We start from the raw sequence: 15,557 nt of genomic DNA on the forward strand, positions 1-15,557 counted from the left end.
TAAAAGGGTCCAGGGGTGGTTTTGGCCTGTGCCAATCACCACAACCAGGCACTGTTAGGGCACAGCTGGATCAGCTACAGCCACTGTGCTGAGAAGGTTCAGTGACACAGACCCAGGCTGCTCTGTGATCACCAACTCAGGGCAGACTTCACCCAGGTGAAACCCTCAGTCCCATTTGGATGAAAGCCTGAGAGCAGTCTGTTGGGAGCAGGAAAGCAGCAAGAGGAGGGTGCAGAAAAGGTAACTCTGTGGCTCATGAGAGCACAAGTGCCAGGAATGTGTGTCACCAGTAATCTCTGATTTTCTCCACTTCATCTTCCCTTGGTGAGAAGAGTGATGGGCTCATGCTTCTGTCATGAACTTCTCAGCTGCCACTGCACTTACAGGATGCAATCATCCTCTCTCGTCTAACACTTAATTTTTTATAATCCACTCCAATTGCCACTTGATCAGAACGAAACTGTGAATTGTAACATAGGCAGGAGCAAAACAGATGTTTTGAAACAGTTTTTTCTTCTAGTGAGCCATAGCTGTGCCTCAGACTGTGTCAACACACTGTTCTTCATTCTCTATGGTATTTGGTATGGTGGTAGCCAGGCACAGATGGATGCCTCACATCTGTAGAGCTTCTAACTGTCTCTCATTGCCCATAAGAGCCTTTTCTGGGCTGGAAACTCATTTTTATTCCAAGGATGACTTGAAGCTCTGGAGGGAGACCAGAACATCCTTGTGCTCACTGCTGTGCCCTGCAGACAAAGGCAGCACCTCATTAAAAAAGTAGTCAGCCCAACTTAAAGCTAGTAGGTGAATAACAACAGAGAAGCAAAACCAAGAAGTAATTTCTGGTGAATTTAGTAAACAAGATCAGCAAGCCAGCTTCTATGTTAAGTTTAAGCAGACTTTTCAGCAAAGTTAATTTAGTGTCTTATGCTCAAAGAACAGCAAAAGACAGTTTAAAGTAAGGCCCTTTTCAAAGAACTAGTGTTTAAAGTATTACAAATAGTTAAAATTAAGTAGTAAGAAGGTTCAGTGCCTTTGTAGCCTTGGAAAGCTCTCATTTCTCACCTGGAATGTTATGGGAAATAACATAACTGTTTGGACTATAAAGAATGCTATGAATAAAACTGAGATGACAAACTGGAGTTCTAAACTGGAAGTGAGGGTTTCCAGCACAAACAACACCTTGGGCCAGGGGCTTAGCTGGCCAATAGGCATGCAACTCAGTTAAGAGCTTTATCACTCTTTTACACCTGATAATTTGCCTTTTTATGTAGCTATGTACTTTACACACTCAAAGAGTACTTGAGAGTTAAGGAAGTTTACCAGTTTGGAGGGTTTTCAATTCCATCATTATCTTGCTTTGTTAACACTTCCTCCCTTTATTCCTGAGCTGATCCGAATGTGTCTACTTTCTATCTTGCAGGGGTACTTTCCCAAAACACATCACTAACTTCAGTTATTTTTGTCTCACAGTACAACCTGTGAGCCGGTATTACCCTATTGCATACATACACGATGAGGGACAAACACATCAAAATAATCTGCCTGGAGACATCTTGGAAACCTGCTTCAGAGCCAGCAGCAAACTTGAAGCCACAGGCACAGGGGTGAGCCAGAGAGAGATAGTACTTGTAAAGTGTTTTAAGACCCTCTAATTGCAAAACGTTTTAAGAGCCTTCAAGCATAAAGTCTGAGAAACACCAAGAATCCAGGCTAAACTACTTCACTATGGAGACATCAGACCAGTTCTTTGCTCTCTCTTATTTCTGAAGTGACGCCTGGCCAATCAGCTAGATCCTCTGCAGCCACCACTGTTGTATAACGTGTAGAGAAGAATGTGCAGGTCTGTAGCTGCCTTCCATCCCTTAATTGTTGTTTCATACCAAATGGCATGAAATGACCTGAGAGTGACTGTAATCCTTGCAAGCTCCCCAGTTGGTCTGCCACAGCTTACCCTCTGTCTCCAGGACCAACTCTCCCAGATCAAGGCTGCATTATACCAGTAACAGTCCTGCAAGTCCATAGATCATCTGAGTCCTCACCCCTCTTACACCTGGCAGAGAGAAGAACAACTGTTTTTAGGGCTGTCAGCCTAGATTCTTTCATAAGAAAAACTCTCTATCCCTTCCCAAAACTTGAGACCAAGCATTTTTTCACTGAATCATTTTAAAATTAATCACAACTGAGAATGCTGCCTAACTTAGAAACCCTCTGTACCTATAATTTACAGAAGACAGGTTAATATTTCAATACTCTGCATCAAGAAAAACTGTAGAATAGTGTATGAAACACGCAAAACCTCATTATTTTTCAAAGATACAGCTGCTGACTCGCACAGCAGAAGCAGACTCATCCTCTGATGTTTCAAGCAGTGTCAAAAAGAGATGATCAGTGGAATCACAATTTCAGATGATAGAACTCCCTTAAGCAGCTGGATTTTACAGAAGTTTCTGTTCTTCTTTTCCCTTGTTGAAGAAGCATGTCTACCCAGTGACACCTAGGAATGAAGCTGTGGTCTGAAGCAGTAGAGCCATGCCACCTGGGTGAGGTATGGGACACTGACCAGATATCTGCTGCCTGGCTGCAAGCTTGTGTCGCTGCCAGCTCAGAACTGGGCTGGGTAAACCTGTCCCATAGACTGGGTTTTACTTATTGTCAGTAATACTAGGCAGGACTTGTACAGCTGGTGAGGAGGCTTGTAGGGAAGTGCATTACTCATTATGAGCCTTTGCCTTTTGTTTAATACGTTTGTTTAATCCTGAGGGACGCAGCCTGTTGCTGAAAAATCTAATATGTGAGATTTGACTTTAAAAATGCAGCATTGCGTTCTGCAAATTTCAGCTAGGTGTATTTGGCTACATTTCATTCACTGTTCCCTAAGAGAATTCTCTGTTATGTTTTCCACAAGCGAAAATGTGAAGGATAGTCTACTATATTGCTCTAATGTACCTCTCTGGGAAAGCTTGAATGAATTTGATCAGCACAAACCAGGAAACATTTCTCAGAACTCAGACAGACTTCACTGCAAGAAAAAGGTTATGGGAAAAAAAAGCAACAAACCAAACCAAAACATAAAAACCAACAAAAAATCCATAATGCAGACTTTAAACCTGCAGCTGGCCTGATGGAAGGAGGTTATTGAGACATATCTTAAACACACTTTTCCATGGGCACTGGGCATCAGTCAGTGGTGTGTAATTGTTCCTTCTGCTACCATAATGTTTATTTTCTGGATGATTACCACACATTTTTTGAGTTTTAGGTCTATTTACCTTCACAGTCTCCTGACAAAATGCTAGAAAATAGTATATTTGTTTCTTTTTGTTCTGAGGTGTATTGATTTCTAAACAAATTATTTGATAGCTGACCATTTCTGTCCAGAGCTTGATGCAGATGGGGTGTGAAGAATCAACCACTGACTGCTGGACTAATATTTATTTTTAGGATCTACAACATAAGCATGTCCATGATTCACAATTAGGGATTTTCAGAAAGCAAATATTTTCATTCTGAAAAACAAGTTGAGTCAGATGTTGATGTGAGAAAACTGATTAAAACATAGAATAAGAAAACAAAAGGGTAAACCATGTCAGTTTGACACGTGAACAATTTAAATAGCTACACGGGGAGAAGAAAGAGGTAAACTGCTCGTTGTCACTGGAGTTTCATTTTCAGAAATGAAGGTATTATGGTAAAGTGCTGGCATGAAACACTGCTTATGTTGCTCATCTGTGGTGTACCTTCCAGGGGAGTAACCATAATGAGGGAGAATTAAGCCTAAACATGGTTCACAATGACCCAGTTTCATCTTATGCCTCTAATGAGGATTCTTCACAAGATCATTTTTGAACAAAGTGCTGAAATCGGTACTTACATATCACACTTTTTAATCCTGAGAGCTTCAATATACTTAGACGACAAGTCAGACATTTATCTTCACACTACCTAAGTACCTGGCCTGTTCAATGCACACACAAAACGCATTAGTATTCAGCTCTAACCTTCCAAGTATCAGAGTGGTGCCAGTTTCGTGTAGTGTTGTGGCTGACAGAGAAAGGTGTCCTCTTCATGTGCATTAGCAGCCCTTGCCTGGTGAAAACAAAACCCCTGTAGCACCGCATGAACAACCCAAGTGGCCAAGTGACTGTGCCAAGCTCTTGTGTGCCCTGTCTCTGCTCGGCACTGGGTAGCTGCCATGTTTTGTTCTAAGAAACACTGAAAATAGAGCTCTACTGCTCTTTTCAGTTCACATATTGCCTGGAGACTGCTCTAACAATTTAACGCTATGAACAGTTGAATCACATTACCTAGGAATGTCCTCTGGCACTGTTTAATTTACCAGCACAGGCATAGTCCAAGTCTCTTTGAGGGCAGACCTTGAAATACAGCATAGCTGTAAGTGCTGAGCACTAAGCAGGATGGAGTGCTACAGCACATGTGGGTGGAGAGGGTGCCCTCTGCCACTCCTGGGCTAATCTCCTGGGCATTGGAAGTGTTGGTTCACTGTTTCCACTGCAGAAAAGGGATGGGTAAGTCTCTTGACACACACATGGGATGCCATGTCTTGTGGCATCTCTTCTGTTTTCATTTTCACCCTTTGCAAATAAGAGCTTTTCTTGCAGCTGATAGCTCTGTTCAAAAAGACTCATAGGGGTGGCTGAAGAGAAACATATCTGAGAATCCTTTGTTTCTGATTCCTGATAATGGCAAAATTCCCACTGATGTGAACAAACCTCTACCACTGTAGATTTACTATACATTCTTAACCCAACTGCCCTGAGGCAAGAACATCCTCAAATACTTGCATGTTCTCCATTTCCTAACAAAACATTCTTTTTCTGATTTAAAAGCAAAAATCTGTAAGGATTGACTTTCTGAATCAACTCACTGCAGAGAATGTTTTTCCTGGCTTTCATGCAGGTCCAATTTCTGAAGGCACTATGCTAGCTTTCTATTAATATTCAGCTCTCACTTTTATCAATCTCCTCTCCAGCACAAAAGCTCATCTGCAAACTATTAGTGTCCCACCTCTGGAGCTAAAATCAGCACATCTGTTGCTTATAACTGAGCTTTGATACCAGTGAGAGATGACTCCATCATCCACCACGTTTATCATTTTAAGGGGGAGAAAACCTGACCAGCTGTATATGCTGCTAGAAAGCGTACATGTCCCTTAAGTAAAGAGAACTCTGTTTGAATTTCCTATCAGTCTGAAGACAAACAAAATTAAAATTATGGGCTTTAATTGCTACCAGTAAATCTCTATGCGCTGCTGTTGTTAAGGTGGGCAAGTATTATAAATTCAGTGCTTCTGAAAGGGGTATACTGGAAACAAAACACTTTTAATTTCATCTTTTAAGTCATTATTTGGGTCTCTTCTGCAATTTGATTCAATATTAAAGCATATTACAGTTTGGTTTAGAGTTTGTTTCATATTTAATAATACAGAGGTAATGTATTTAGGCATGTTCTTCTGCCTTATGTTGCATCACACCAATTCTTTGCTGTAGAATTGGTTTTGGTGAGCAAACTTGGTGTTCATAGGTCAGAATCTGCCCACCAGGGAATATTTTTATAAGTGAGTGAATCTGCATTGATGCTACTTTGATGGTACTTGCAACAACTTTTCTTTCCTTTCCACTTACAGAAATAGGTTATATTTGTTACAATAGCAGAGGGTCACCAAAAGAATACGGTGCCAAGTACTTCTTCAGGTGAGTAGTGCCAAGACTTGAATCAGGAAAGTAAGTAGAAGCCTCAGTTTCACAGTCCTGGCAGTTCTGATAACTGACAGACAAAGACATATCTGCTCACGAAAAATTTGACCACATCCTCCCAGTCCTTCCAAGACTTTTAGAAGTGTTGCAAGCACTTGTGTAGACACACTTGACAGAATTTGTCTAGCTGAAGTATTTTGTTTATAAAAGTACTTGGTATTTTGTGGGCAAATGTCAGCTTGCTCCACCCAGGCTTCGACTTGGCACATTAGTTGGGCCTGGATAGAGATGCCCAGTCTCACAGCAAGGCTTTCCAGTCCTGGCTCGCTGTGCTACCAGTGTTTCAAAGCTTCTGCTCAGCTGGGAGCACTGGCAGCCCCACTCGCTCCTGGCTGCAGGAAATGCTGTAAATGATAGCCTTAAAAAAATTGGCAGCAAAATTTGCTTAGCTTCAATAACTGGGCAACACCAGATGCTGGACAACAGTATAAATCACTGAAGAGCTTGCTTGCAAATTATTGACTGAACTTGCTCTGCATGAAAAGGTACCCAAGTAATGTTTTCTGGATTTCCACACACAAGCAATAAAGACTGTTTTCAGAAAATTTGTTAGAGGAAGAAGCTACATTTGTTAAAACAGTTCTTGCAAATACAGCATTAACAGTACAATAAAGCTTCCTTAGTCCTTTCAGAACTGGTGAAGTCAAGAGAAATGGAGACAAACAGAAAAAGACCTAATTTGTTGGTATAGTGAAGATGTATGGCTTATAGTAAAAATCTCTCTCCACTTCAGAGACGGATTACTCTGAGGTACAGGAATATTCAGTATATAGCTTGTACATGCACCCATGATCTCTGTAAGCCTCCATTTCTTCTCTGCTTCAATGATTATAAGATCAAGAAAATGGATACTCGTACTCAGACTTCAGTGGTGTCTAGTCCAGGGACCTGAGACCAAAGAAATTCTGCAGCAACATATTTCTCTTATCTGCTTGCCATGATGTATATGAGTGTGCACTCGAGACTGCTCTATTGTGTCTGCTAAGTTAACAAGCTTAAGAAAATTATAATTTGCCCTTGCAAACCTTGCCTTTATTATAAACAAAGGTATAAAGGGGAAAATAAATTGTGAGAATTACAAACATAACTATTGAGGATGCCGCAGCATAAGTACCCAATACAAAGCTGTCATGTCCTTGTATGAGCTGAGTTAGCACAATGTCTTTCATTCATGAAAAGAAATAAACTTAGGTACCTCAGTTATTACTGTTTAGCAACTGATTAGTTTGCAATATAAAATAAGTGCGGCTCCTGGGATGCTTTGTTCTGACTGCTCACATAATGCTTTCACTTTACTTCTATTTTTGCTATAATATGTTCCCTTTACTTGCTGTTGCAGATGAATGAAAGCTCAGTTATCAGCACAGGAGTTACCTCTGGTGAAGGAAACCTGCTCAGAATAAAAGTATTGTGCCACCAGCTGTGTTAAATTGCTGCCTCTAAGCTATTGCGGGACAATTCAAGCCTGTTGTAAAATAGATAGCAGGAAGGCATGTGTGTTGCCAAGGCAACCCTTGGCTGCAAGTTTATTGTATAAATAACACCGGGGTGGGGAAAATGTGGCTAATAGAAGAGTAGGGAATAATGAAGAAGTGCCTGGCATGTCTCTATGCCTGGGGGAGGGTCGGAAGCAGAAGCAGTGAAACAGATTTACCACTTCAAGTAGTTGACCTTTTTTTCAGCTGGTGAAAGCAAGGAAAATAGGTCCATCATTCAGAAGTGTCTGGGGAAGCAAACAGAACCTGAAGGGTAGAAATATGACCATGATGGACAAGTCCATGCACTGTGGGGTGGAGAAGCAAAAGTAACCCTTACACCTTCTCATACTCCCTAGAGGAAAAGAAGCTTGTGTAAATCACTGCTGGATTTGCCCAGAACTATGCAAGGGAAGTGGCAGATGAGATCTGCAATGGGGGTTGAAGCCGCAAGTAGGGAAGTAAAGGAAATAAGGAAGAGGGGAATCTGCCCAGTAATACATCTAAAATTTGTGACAGATTCAAAACCAAGAGCAATACATTTATGTTCTCCAAAGATTATCTATGTATATCTTCTTTAAGGTTTGTGAACAAGACACTAGTAGAATTCAAAGCAAAGCAGTGTTCAATGAATTAAACTCACTGCAACGAGTCACACATATGCCATGACAACATGAATATGTGCCAGAAGCTTGTATCTTCCTCTAAATGTTACGGATAGTATCTATCATTCATTAGCAGCTTCAATAGTCATTAGTGAAGTGGTCGCATTGGCTTTCATCCATTTTATGTGCTTTACTGCTTTGTAGCTGGAACCTAAGCACTGTGGTGCTCTGAGAAGTACAGCTAGGGTAGTGGGGTTTAGCAGAGAAACCAAAGGGCTTACAGCTCAGGAGAAGAGCTGATTTCCTCCCTGACAGTGCTGCAAGTTTCACCTCCTCACACCTTACACGCACCATTCAGTAAATTGGGATAACACTGGTTTATCTGTAAAGCAGTTTGAGCGATGGGTCAGAAAAGTGCTCTATAAGAACTGACAGCATTATTAACTTCAGGCACCTATGTAAAGAGTAAATCAGTGCACATGCATGAATACTCCAGAGCAGATGAGCAGCAAAAGTACCCACTGGGCTGTGGCATCTGGCATGCTCCAGCACATGCCTTCACAGTGACCAGAAAGATCTTGCTGACCTGGACTCCTTTCTGACTGCAGATGGTTACAGCAAAGCCAGACTGGATGGGAGGCAGCAAGCACTTAGTACTTGGGACCATTGCTGTTTGCCTCAGGCAACTGGCTTTGGCCACTGAGGGGGCTTGGTGGTGCTACTAACTGAACTATCCATCCAGATCTGCCACCTACTACTTGCTCTTGGAGAAAACCCACTGTCCTTCCAATTTGATGATCTACCAGATTATCTGGCATCTGGCTATCATGAATTACGGACATCCAACAGTCCTGGACTAATGAACCCTGCCTGCATGATGTGGTGTTGCTCTGTACGCATGGTCCAGACTGTTCCAATCTGGGTATGTACCGCTTAGCTGCCATGGGATGCAGATCCACTGCTCCTGGACTTGCTGGTGCTGATAGATATGAAGAGAAGAGATAGGAGATGCTGCAGGGATAAAAGCCCACTTGATTGATCTCTTCTGGAGTGTCCTCTTGCCACAGAGCAGAAAGGCTATGGAAAGGGAAGAAACCAGTCCAGTCTGCAATGTCAGTCCTTAACAGGAATGTAGCTATGAACTGTAGTCACAGTTCAAGCACCTAGGTATTTGTACTCATTGAAATTCGTATTATTTTATATTCATTTATATATACATATATATACATTTTAACTCAGCCAGTGCTTCCCACTTTCTTCCCCTGTACTTTTTTATATCTTAAGAGTTCACAGTTGTCATTCACCATTTAACATCCTTGTATGAGCCCCTTTGGAAGCATTACAGAGCTACACTTTAGCTTGGCAAAGCATCCTCTGACTGTGGAAGGGCTACTGAGATCCACCCTGGACAACCTGCAAGATTGGACCCATGGTGCCCACCTGTGCAGAAAAACACAAATACTGTGAAACTAAGGCTAGAAAACAACTGCCAAATAGTTAAAACCAAAATAGGAAACATCTGTGTTAACATAAGTGTCCCAAAATGCAGTCTCCCATTCAGGAACTTCATCAGGTTTTGTCAGAGTCCATGGCAAACAGATTATCCCTTAAGGTATTTTGCTTTTGGAAGCTGCCACACACTATCCAGTGCCATCTTGTTTAGTGTTTATACAATAGCATTTCCTTGAACTGGAAGTCACAGTTGCTGGATTTATGACACAATTCCATGAACTGGGCAATCTTCAGAACATATTTTGAAGTGTCTTGGGGAGAAAAATTCACTCTGATTCTTGATTCATTAAATGAGTGAATTACAGACTAACTTTCTGCAATAAGTTGTTTTATTTTTTCAATTAAGCTGAAAGATCATTTGTCTAGTTTTATCTGAATGAATGAACACCTCAAGTCAGCATCTGTTTAAGAAGAAAGGTTTCAGAATTATATTTGCCAAAAGAGATGGTGGCATTTTTTCCACTTTCAGACATGCCATTGCTCTCAGAAATATAACATGAAGAATCTAGGAAGAAACCGATATCGTAATTAAAAGTATATGTCATTGCCAGAAGACCTTGGCGGATTCCTTCACTTTCCAGACCATGTATCCCTGTTTTCATAGAATACTAATAGCTAAATGATACTATACTATTACATCTACATGTCTGGAATTTTAATAAGTACATACTTTGTTCCATTTTGTTTCAGTCTTCAATACTGTCAGACTCTGTAAACTATTAAGTTGATCTTTACTTAGAAATCCCATATTCTTTAATGTTAGACTGAGCTGTTCCCTTAATTCAGTTCCATTTTCCTGTCTCTATGCAGGCAATAAATATGAACTTTACAGGAAGACTCCTTTTATCTAGTAATTTATAGACACATGGGATTTTAAGCTTTAGTGAGTTTAGGATTTCTCAGGTGAAAAAATAGTAGAATAATTCTAAATGGAGAAGCTAGTAGCTCTGATATATTTGCTGGGCACTGAAAAATCAAGGAATTTTTATTTTAAGAGAAAAAACAAACAGTTTTTTCTTGCAGTTTATGCAGATTCCTGCTTCATGTGAATTGTAATATTTCTGGCAAATCACCATCATTTATTTCCCTGTAAAACAAGGGAAAGTTTCAGATACTTAGTTCCAAACAACAGAAAAGGTAGACATTTCACATGTTTTCTCCTCCAAGTGAATGATTCATATTTGCTTCCTCTAACATCAGCAAACTCATTTAAAGCTGAGCTTTCAGACTCTGTTATGAATTTTGTCCCTGCTATGGTGATTGCTCTGAGTGGTAAAGTGCAACCTGATTTATGATACAGGATTGGCAGTCAGGAAAGCAGGATGTTGAATGAAACCCCAGTCATGCGCTACTCTGTTTTATTGTTGATTTTAGTGGGACCAGAAATTTACCTCTGTTCTCAACCCTAAGTTTAATCTGAATTTTTGGAAAGGATTCTGATGAATTAACATGGCTGAGGTTGAATTCTGGCCCCTGGACTCAAGAGACTTGTAGCCAACACTGCTACTCAATCCTAGAATACTTTAGCTGCAGAAATGGAGATGATGGTGTGTGCTTAAGTGTCTGGCACTGTGGCTTTTTTCACTCCTGCTGTGCAAATTATCTGATTTATATGGCATATCTATGTTGTTGGCTTGGTGAAGAGCAATAGGAAGACTTTGGCCCTGGTTCCTCCTCCCAGGGCATTTAGCATTGATTGTGGTGCACAGGAACAATGACACAGGTGAAGAGTGCAATAGGAACACCTATACATGAAGAGGGCAACTATTTCATAATGGCTTTGTCTTGTATTTTGTCTTGTATTTAGTTTATTTTAGAGGCTACATGCTCTGACAAGGGCTAAATGTAAAATAAAATGCTGCTAGTGGGGTTCATGGAGTGACATCAGTTACTCATGACATGTTTTCTTTTCCTCATGACATTCTGCATGCTGAAAAACACCTTTCTGAACTAAAAAAAAATAAAAAATTAAAAATCAAATAATCCTAGTGGAAAGGCAAGAGGGAAAGCAGAATGGTTAGATATGAAAACAAAGCCCCTAACGAATTCTTAAGGACTCTCATTATCAAAGAGCATTACAAAACATGAAGAGATCAGCACTGCAGTGTGCTGGCTGCTGGAGCTCTCTTCCACTAGAGGAATAGTCAAATTCCTCTTTTCTTTGTGCAGTCAATCTTTGTATCATTTCTGAAAAGCATTCTCAAGTGCATCTCTCAAAATAATGTCAGGCAGCTGCCCCAGATTTCCCTTTCCTGTCAGGGGTTGTGCTGGCACATTAGCCTCCTTGCCTGCAGGAGAAGTGAAAGGCCAAAAGTCCACAGAATAAACTGCAGATGAGGCAGACTAATTGGTCTCAAAATCAAAATGTATGGCTTCTTTCAGGATCTTGACTTTTTAAATACTTGTTTAAAGTAAACATTTGCAATTCCTCATGAAAGGCACTTTCATCCCTGAATCCTCTTGACCCTCAGTGACCTTTCTTACCAATTGCACACTGCTTTACCATTGGGAATGATTAAATCCTGAGAGGCTTTTTTTTTTTCTTTTCTTCTTTTATTTCCAACATTTGTCTCTGACGACTAACTTAAGAACTGGCTTGAAGAAAGCTAACCTGGGTCAGAAGGACAGAAACGTGCCCACCTGAGCATCCCACATGGGTGTGTGAGGCTGGGGCCGAAGGGGAAGTAAGCAGCCCTTCACACATATTGTCACAGCACTTTGTATTAAAAAAAAAAAAAGACCACAAAAAATAATCACCAAACACTGACTCGCCAAAGCTAAGTTTTCAAGCTAATATTTAAACTGAAAGGCAGCTGGAATGCCTTGTGTCCCACAGGCAGAGGGGCAGCACAGGGAGGGAAAGGTGGCCTCAGGCAAAGTCATCTCTGAGACAAGACATTTTAAATCTATGGCCTGTGGCTGTTGTCTCCTCTGACAGAAAAAGGCTGACAAAAGTGATAGACTCCAGGCTGGAATTGCTGGCAAAGGCAGGGAAACCCTCCCAGTTTGTCTTCAGGATGTCAGTACATGAAAGATGATTGAAGTCCCTCTGAAGTTACTTTATTCATAACTTGTGTTTTGGCTCAGAGGTACTCCCAAACTCTTGTGTACTTGTCAGGCAGTGTCAGAGCTTGTGCAAGGGCTGAGCATTGCACAGCCCCAGCACAGAAGGCCCGATGCTTGCTAACGGAACTGGGAGGAGTTGTTGTCCAAGTCCAGGCAACAACTGTTACAGCCTTTCTTTACACTCTTCTTTGCAGAGAAGCTAGGAAGAAGATTAGTTCTTGTGAAGCACTTCATTTTCAAAAGCTCTGCTGCCTAATGCCTCTGTCTGTCAACTCAGATGTCAGCCTGCTCTTCCCTTCCTTGCTGCACAAATGGGAAGGTGGCTGCAGGGCTGCAGCATGTGGCAGGCAGCACCCACTGCCCAGAGCAGCGCAGGAGCAGCAGAAGAATCCCCACAGCACTGAACACAGATGGGAGACAGTGAGACACAGCTTTACCATGCACAAATAGCAATGTGTTGAAGCAGGCTGGTAAAACAGCTGGACATAGCACCACTGTCGCTAGAGAGACTGGCATTTGCAGCCCTGTGTGAGACTGTGGTGCTTCAAGCCTGACACCCTGGGAAATTCCCAGCCTCATACCTCCCTGTACTTTGTTCAGAGGAAGATGGGCTGTCTATACTGCACCTGCCATTGCAAAACACACACTTACCTGTGCTGGCTTCAGCCTGTCTGCTGAGCAGCTTTATGTAGACTGAATAGGTATCTTGACTAATTAAAAGATACTTTACTGGTTTTCATCCTCTGCTGAGGGCTGTAGCTTGGCTGCTATTGCTCCCCATGGTCTGGCAGGCAGTTCTGTACCAGAGGAGGAAGTCCTGCCCTGAGCAGCAGCAAGCTGGCAAGGACCTGCAAAGCCAGGCATGAAGATTTGTCAAGAAAGTAACCTGTGCCTAGGCATGGACACAGACTATACAGGGAGGCATCTGCTTCCACCAGCGACTCCTCCACCCACAACTCCAATAAATTCAAAAGGAAAAGAGACATCCTTGTTACAGGGTGAGGGCTTTCCTTCCCAGGACCTGAGCAGTGGAGTAATTCCCCATTCCATCCACTTTGAATTAGGACTTTGACTCCAGCATTCAGATGTTGACAGAGAGTACCCTTACTTCTGCATTGCCCTGTCCTCCTGGTTGAACCTGTTTCCAGTTTGTGTAACTCAAGATTCAGAGAAGGTATTTGGCTTGTCCTTGCATCTCTGCTAAGTGCTTTAATCACTGTGCAATGAAGACACAGTTTTCTGATCTCATTAATATTTATTTATTTTGAAGGGTGGACTTGCTTCAAAGGACGAGCTCACCTCTGATTCCCACAGCCTAAATGTTACACCTCCCATCAGATCTGGCTTCTGTCCCCTTCTTAAGAAAGGTAAAATAGGGCTTTAATGCCAGGTCTCCTAATTTACAGAAGAGTACTCTAAGCTAGGGATGGTAAACAGTGAAAACAGTTGCTTTGTTATTAGAAGCCCTCTGAGAAGATGAAGTAAAGCGTGACCTTCAAGCAACAGGCAGGGTAAAGCAGAGTCTGAGCATCCCTCCAGGCCTTAGGCATTTGTCTGGTCACCACACAGCTTGACAGTGTCAGGACATAACTTGTCCATGGACAAAGTCTTGGGTATTTAGGGCATGCAGGTATCCATTGGTCATACAGGATTTGAACAGATGTCCAAAGCTGGATCCAAAAGAGATTCTGATTTAAGGCATCAAAGTGACTTTTTTGGTGGACTTGCTCTTTCATAACAGTGAGCAGGTGTGTTTTTCTGATAGAAATATATGCTCATTTCTATTTTGTCTCATTCTGAAGTAATGCTATTTGTCAGACTTGGATTAGCAAGGGACTCTTACCTTAAAAACTGCATTTATAGATTAAGGGATAGTGTTATACAACATTGCTGACATTAGGAGAGTTTAAATTTATGTTTTACCCGAGATGGATTCAGTCTTCAGAAACAATACTATCACAGAATCACAGAATCACAAAATGTTATGCACTATTTAATGCTCATTTGTTTAATCAAGGAATAATTAGCAGATAGTTCAGTAAGTAATGTCTTATAGGATTTAGAGCTAATGATTGAACCCATAATTATCATACTCCTTCAGGGTGTGCTTTGGTGCCTCATTTCTCCTCCATCTGTAAAATGAGGGATTGTCCCAGCTATGCCCTAGGTATGACTGTATCAGAGGCCTAGATCTGATATAACCAATCTGATACCAGACAGGATTTTAGCTGATCTTAAATGTAAGAATCAATGCCATCCAGGATGAGCAAGAGTCCTGAAGTACGAGCATGACCGAATGTGAGGGCTTGCTGTGGCTTAACTGAATATCTTTATAAGCTTATTTGTCAGTTTCTTTCATTTGCAAGATCTCAAATCTGGTGTATATGGCCATACAAACTAGCAAATGTACATCAGAAGTGTTTAACTTCATGTGCCAGCAGACTGCACAGCCATATTACAGGGAATGTTTCTTCACAGAGCTGAATGTACACATGCCTATGCTTATCAAGTACCTTTGTTGATGAAGTTATCCCTTCAATTATTATTTCCTTAGAGTATCCAGTATTTTATCTTGCATTAACATAGCTCCTGGAACCAGGACGGGAAAGCTTTCTCCTGCTTGCTGATAATGAGGCCCCACATTTCTTATTTTAAGTGCAGGTGAGTTGGAGATATGCATAAACTTGTGTCTGACTATATCTAGACTGTGGGTCTGTCTTAGTCCTTTATCTGTATCTTGGTCTGGCTGGAGTGTGCTGTAACACCTTGCAGCCTGCATACCTGGCTTTCCTGCTCAGACATTTGGGAAAATTGTGCATGCCCAAGCCCTTTTCAGCAAGAAGCCTGGGTGAGACTGGGGCATCCTCTCAGAGCTTTGCAGAGGGTTCAGGGAGAAAGCTGTCCAAGAGCCACATAGCAGGAAGAGCACTCTGAAGCTCTAGAGGGCAGTACAAGAGAGAGTTATTATTCTGAAGGTTTTTATGGAAAAGACTACAGTATCAATCTTAATGGAAGTTGCAGTACTCATTCAGATATTGAAGCTGCCACCATATCTGTTGGATGAAGATGTTTTAAAAGTAAATTACAAGCTACCTTGGAAGTAACGCACTAAAGATGTGCAA

The sequence above is a fragment of the Mesitornis unicolor genome, unplaced genomic scaffold (assembly GCF_000695765.1).
Source record: "Mesitornis unicolor isolate BGI_N332 unplaced genomic scaffold, ASM69576v1 scaffold22779, whole genome shotgun sequence".
In the NCBI taxonomy this organism is placed as follows: Eukaryota; Metazoa; Chordata; class Aves; order Mesitornithiformes; family Mesitornithidae; genus Mesitornis; species Mesitornis unicolor.